Genomic DNA, 6,083 nt, shown 5'->3' with positions numbered 1-6,083 from the left:
GCCTTTGAAGAGCAAGAATCCTATCTGCAGAGCCTGAAACATAGTAAGCATTCTGTCAGATTTACTATGATGAATGTGAATACACATTATAAGCTTTTTGCTTACTGTACAAATGTAAGAGATTAGGGACTTGAGTTATCCAGAGAACTTATGTATGTGTAATACTGTTCTGTCCAACTCTGGGAGATGATCTATATGCATTTGGCCTTTTATTTGACTGTGATCTCATACTATTAGCATAAGGAAAGTATAAGTTAAACAGTGTCAAAAGGAGGGTGACTGGGTGGCTTAGTAGGTTAAGTGTCTGCCTTCGGCTCAGGTCATGATCCCAGGGTCCTGGAATCCAGCCCCCATGGTGGCAGGCTCCCAGTTCTACGGGGAGTCTGCTTCTCCCTTTGCCCTTCCCCGCTGCTTGTGCTCTCTCTTTCATTCTCTCAAAGAAATGAATAAAATCTTGAAAAAAAAAATGTTAACAGGAATCCTCCAGATTGTGGTCCAGGGCAAGTAATGTATTGTCAGCAGCTTCATTCATTCCTCTGTTCTTTCACAGATCATAGGGACACAGGAAGGTGTGATACTATATTATTGCCTTTAAGGCAGATCTGCATACCTGCTTCTGCATGTTATTGACACATTATGTAGAATTTTAATAAACTTCTAAAAATTGTGAACTATATAGTATCATAGAGTATGCAGAGTTTAAAGAAGAATAAAACAGCTAGCATCTCCTCACTGAGCTTAAGAAACAGAAGTCCTGTGTGTGTGTGTTTCCTTAATTGTACCCCTCTCCCTTCTCTCCAGAGAGAACCTCTGTCCTGAAAAGGGAACCCTATCCTGAACTCTATCAATTATTTACATTTTTTTGTAGTTTTATCACACATGTGTGTATCTCTGAGCAAGCATAATTGAGTTTTGTCCACTTCAAACTTTATATAAATGGAATCATATTATATATGTTTTTCAGCTACTCACATTTTGTTGTTGTCTAGCATCTTTTTGCAGTTCATTTTCATCACTATACTACGGTGTTCCATTGTATGCGTATGCCACAACTTACTTGTTTCTTATCAAGGGACATCATTTCCAGTTTATTATTATCATACACAATACTGATGAGAATATATCCTGAATACACGTACATAAGAATTCCTTTGGAATAGTGCTTCTCAGGTTTAGTAGGTTTTGTATTGCCCCCATGAGGGGCATTTAGAATTATGGAGGGGTTTTTCATTATTATAGTGGCATGGTAGGAAAGCCATGCCAACTCTCCTGAAATGCACAGCACATTAGGGATTGTGCCACCAGTGACTTATTGAGTAAATACTACCCTTGTAGTGTTTGGAATGGAATTACTCTAGGGTATTAACCGTGTTCATATTTGCCGTTACCTAGTAAAGTTGATCCTTGAACAACACAGGTTTGAACTGCGTGTGTCTGCTTTCGTACAAACGTTTTCAATATGTACAATACTGTAGATTTCCTTTCCTTAAGATTTTCTTCATAACATTTTCCTTTTTCAAGCTAAGTTTATTTTAAGAATATGGTATAATATATATAACAAAAGATGTGTTGATCCATTGTGTTGTCAGTAAGCCTTCTGGTCAATAGTAGGCTATTAGTGATTAAGTTTTTGAGGAGTCACAGGTTATACAGAGTTTTGATTGCAGGGAAGGTCAGTGTCCCCATCCCCCACATTGTACTTATAATCCACTTCCTTGCCAATACTTGATATATTCAGACTTTTAAAATGTTATAAATCTAGTAGTATGAAATGGTATCATTGTGTTCTCAATTTCATCAGATTACTAATGAGGCTGAATATTTTTCTATCTGTTATAATATTTTTCTATCTGTTATAATAGACAATCTGTTATTGTCTGTTATTGTGTCTTTTTAAAGAAAAATCCTATTTTGTTTGTTTGCTTATTTTTTACCTCCTTTCCTCTGGGGTTGTTTTTGTCTTTTTCTTAAAGACAGAATGTATAAAAGTTCATTTTCTTATTGAGTTCCTTCTGCATTCTGGCTACTGATCTCTTAGTTAAATGTGTTGCATAGCTTTTAGCAGTTTGTAGCTTTTGATGAACAGCTATTACATCAGAAGCATGTACAGGTTCAATTTGTGTTCTTTTGTATTTTCAAACTTAAGCTTTTAAGTTTTGCTTTTTTACATTTAAGTCCTTGATCTGTCAGTAGTTAAGGTTGGTTCATGTGAGGTAGAAATCCATTTTTACTTGTGTTTCCTAATACGGAAGTGAGTTCCTCTCTTTCAGCTGGTCTGCAGCTTTATCATATATGAGGTTTTTATATATGCATGACTATCTATTCTGCTCCTCTTGTCAGTCCTACAAGATCTTAATTGCTGTAGCTTTAAGGTAAGTCTTGATGGCTGTTAGGGTATAAGTCCCACTGCTTGGTGGTGTTTTTTAAGGAGTAAGGAGTTGGCTATTCTTGGACCTTTGCTCTTAAAGCTTATGCATTCCTAGAAAAGCCCTAATAAATACTCCATTGACATACAGGGAGAAAAGAAACCTTTGTGTAATTTATTTGTAGATTGCATTTCCTATGAAGAGATTTATGTTTTCTGAAAATAATAGTTTTATTTCTTTTTAATTCTTACATGCCTTTTATTTCTTCCCTTACTGAACTAGATTCACCTTTATAATGTTGAAAAGAAGTTAGGATAACAAATATTTTTACCTTATTCCTAATTTTAGAATGGTTTTTGTGTTTCAGTATCAACTAGAATATAATTGAAAGTTTTCAACGCACTTACATGACTGGTAGTTAATATGCTAGCTGCCATCTGGCATTCCTCTCTAACCTGGTGGTCTGTGAGTAATCTGGGTTGGTTTTCTCCAAAGCATTTATTCCAAAAGCACTAAGTGGAAACTACCCAGCCTCTGCTGGCCTAGCCTTGGAAGTTATTCAACATCACTTCTGTTGCATTCTGTGGGTTACTGTGAGTTACTGAAGTTGATCCAGAATCAAGGGGAAGAAATATAGATCCCACTCCTCAATGGCTGGAATGTTGAGAATTTTGATGGCATATTTTGAAACCTCAAGTCTAGAATACAAAATTTTCACAAATGTTTTTCCATGTGTGTTTGAGAAGAAAATAATACTCTTTTAGGTACAGGATTCTGTGTCTATTAATTGTGTCTAGTCAGTTCTGTGCTTGAAATCTGTGTTTTCTTGCCTTGCTGATGTGGTTTTTGTTACCTGCTTATCTGATCATTAATTGAGAGGTGACACTCTTTATATTTCAAAGCTGTTGTTATTAGATGCATAGAATAGAAGTCCAGAGTTGTTTTATTTTGCTATTTAATTGAACTTTTTATCAGTATGTGTCTCTAGAAGAATCCATTTCAAACCCAGGTTTCAAAAATTTTTATGTATTTTGTAATATCTTCTGTCTGATATAACTCTGCCATCTTTCTTTGATTTATTATTTGCCTGGTTTATCTTAATTATTTTCTTTCTTTCAATATTTCTATGTCCTCCCAATTTAAGTCTGTCTCTTTCGGAGGAAAATACTGGTAGGATTTTATAATCGATCTGGAGAGTCTAGTCCCTGTGTATCCGTGTATATTTTTGTTCTTTCTCATTTTTACCTTTCATTTGACTTGCCTTGTCTAGTTTTCCCCTCCTTCATGGCTTGCTCTTTTTTTTTTCCCTTGCATTAAGACTCAATCATCTCCGGTTCTACTTTTTTATTCTCTGCTAGTTTGAGTTGTTACAGAAATATATTTCTATTCTTATTGTATACCCTTTAAATTTTTCCTGTGTATTTAACTTAAAGTCTAATATATATGTATATTTTTAATGGCTTCATGATTAATATTGGCCCTTAAAATGCTTTGACTTCAGTCACTGCCCTCCTGATGTATGCAATTTTTATCCTATTTTAGTTACACCTTATATTTTAAAATCTCTCAAATATAGAGTCAATATTTATTTGTATTTACATACATGTTTAAAATTTACTCATTATTCTTTCTTGAATATTAGGCCTTTCTTCAAAAATCATTTCCGTTTTCCTGAAGTATATCTTATACAGGTTAATTTAGTGAGACTCTGTTACTTATAAATAGTTTTGGTGTCTATTTCATTTGAAGATAATATTCTACTACTTCTGATATTGGTCATTCCTGCAGAAAAGTCTGCTGCCAGTCTAATTATCATTCCTTTGGAGGTAATTTGTGTTTTTCTCTTTCTCTGATTTTATGGTCTCTTCTTTGTCTTTAGTGGTGTTTCACCTTAAAATATCTGACTGGGTTTTTTGTTTTGTTTTGTTCTGTTTTTGTTTTTGTTTTTGTAAATTTGTTTTGGATTCATCATAATTCTTGAGTCCTATGTCTTAAGTTCTGTAAAATCCTCATTTGTTGCCTCTTTGAATATTGTCTTCCTCATTCTCTATTCTTTCTTTTGGGAATCCTTTTAGAAATCTAATGAAGTTTCACATGTCTCTTAACCACTCATTTTCCATCGTTTTTGTCTTTCCATATTTTTGCCCTGCGTTGTGGTAATTTTTACCATATGTACATTCTAAGTCACTATTGTTCTTTTCAGTTCTGTCTAATCTGCTAAGTAATCCATCCACTGAGTTTCTAATCTTATTTATAATATTTTTAAATTTCTAGATGTTCTGTTCAGTTCTTTTGCATATCTGCTTAGTCAGTTCTGATAGACTACTAAAAGAATATTCCATATATTCAATTTATCTCTTTATGCACGTGTAACACATTTATTGTAGTACCTTTCTCCAGTAACTCTAATATCTGCAGTCATTGCAGAGCTAATTCTATAGTTTGCTTCTGCCATCTCTCACTCATGGGGCTTGTTTAGCAGTTTGTGGTTGGGAAATCATTTTCTTTGGAACATACTTGTTGAAAATTTTTGAGACGGGGTTTAAAATGGATTCTGCTAGAGACACTTTGCATTTGCTTTTGCTAAGTGTCTGAAGATCTTACTAACCTGAGATACTTTAAATTTCTGATTTGGGATTTTTCAGGCCAGACAATTCATATAAATTTAGTCCCCAAACCAGCTTTAGTGTAGGCCTGTGATTAGGGAATCTCAGGGACGACTTTTTGGGTATCTTTACTTTTCATTCAGCTAAGGATGAGGTAGGCATGTTTTTCTTTGATCATTCTCTTCCTCAACAAGACAGGAGTGTGTTTTTTTTTTTTTTTTCCTACTTCACACAATGATGGGTTTCCCTGGCAGGGGTCTGTCTTTATCTCCTGTGACTTAAACCTATTGTCCATTGAAGCCTGTGCCTTGGTATATGCCAGCTCCTTTATACTCACTTACACCCTTAGTTTGTGGCTTTCTCATTATTTCTGGTCTCTGAGGAATTTTCTCACTTCCCTGCCACCTCAGAATTAAATTTTTAAAGATATTAAAAAAAAAATACTTGGTCCAGCAATTTTAGAAGTACTACACTGGGAGGAATTTCCTTGAACATCAAATTTGCCATGTGTTGCTTTGAGTTAGTTGTTAAGCAGTGAGGTGGATTATGTTTCATTATACAGTTGTTTTTATGACTTAGAGTTCCTTTTCTAAATTATTGGAACAGTAATCTCATCCGTTGAAATTAGGTTGGCCTTCAACCTAATGGCCACTGTTTCAAGTGGATTCCTGTCTCAGAAGCAGAAAAACATCGTATTTTTATATCACAGTTTAAGAATATTACAAGTAATAATGAAATCCTACTTAAGAGTTCATGGTCCTTATTATTCTAACTGTCCTAACTTCTTTCAAAATACAAGTTCACATTCTATTTTATTCACAGATAAATAGATTTCGAGTTTAGAAATGTCAAGATTAAGATCATTCTGTGTCCTTTTTAATCTTCAGAGGCATAGTTCTCTTTCAACAACTCTGAAGTGAGAATGAAGTGTTATCTACCACTTGTCCTAATTCTAATTGGCCCCTTTTTGATTTTCCTAAAAAACTCTGTGCTTCATAAGTTAACAGCTTTTCTGTTTTATAAGCCCTTTATTGCTGAGGGAAAATATATTCTATCTTGAAGCAAACAAGAATAGTTTAGAATCTAATTTTTTTCATTTGTTTGTAGTCCT

This window comes from Mustela erminea, chromosome 17 (genome assembly GCF_009829155.1).
Source record: "Mustela erminea isolate mMusErm1 chromosome 17, mMusErm1.Pri, whole genome shotgun sequence".
NCBI classification, from domain to species: domain Eukaryota; kingdom Metazoa; phylum Chordata; class Mammalia; order Carnivora; family Mustelidae; genus Mustela; species Mustela erminea.
The sequence above is the reverse complement of the archived record's forward strand: the minus strand, read 5'-3'. Positions refer to the sequence as shown.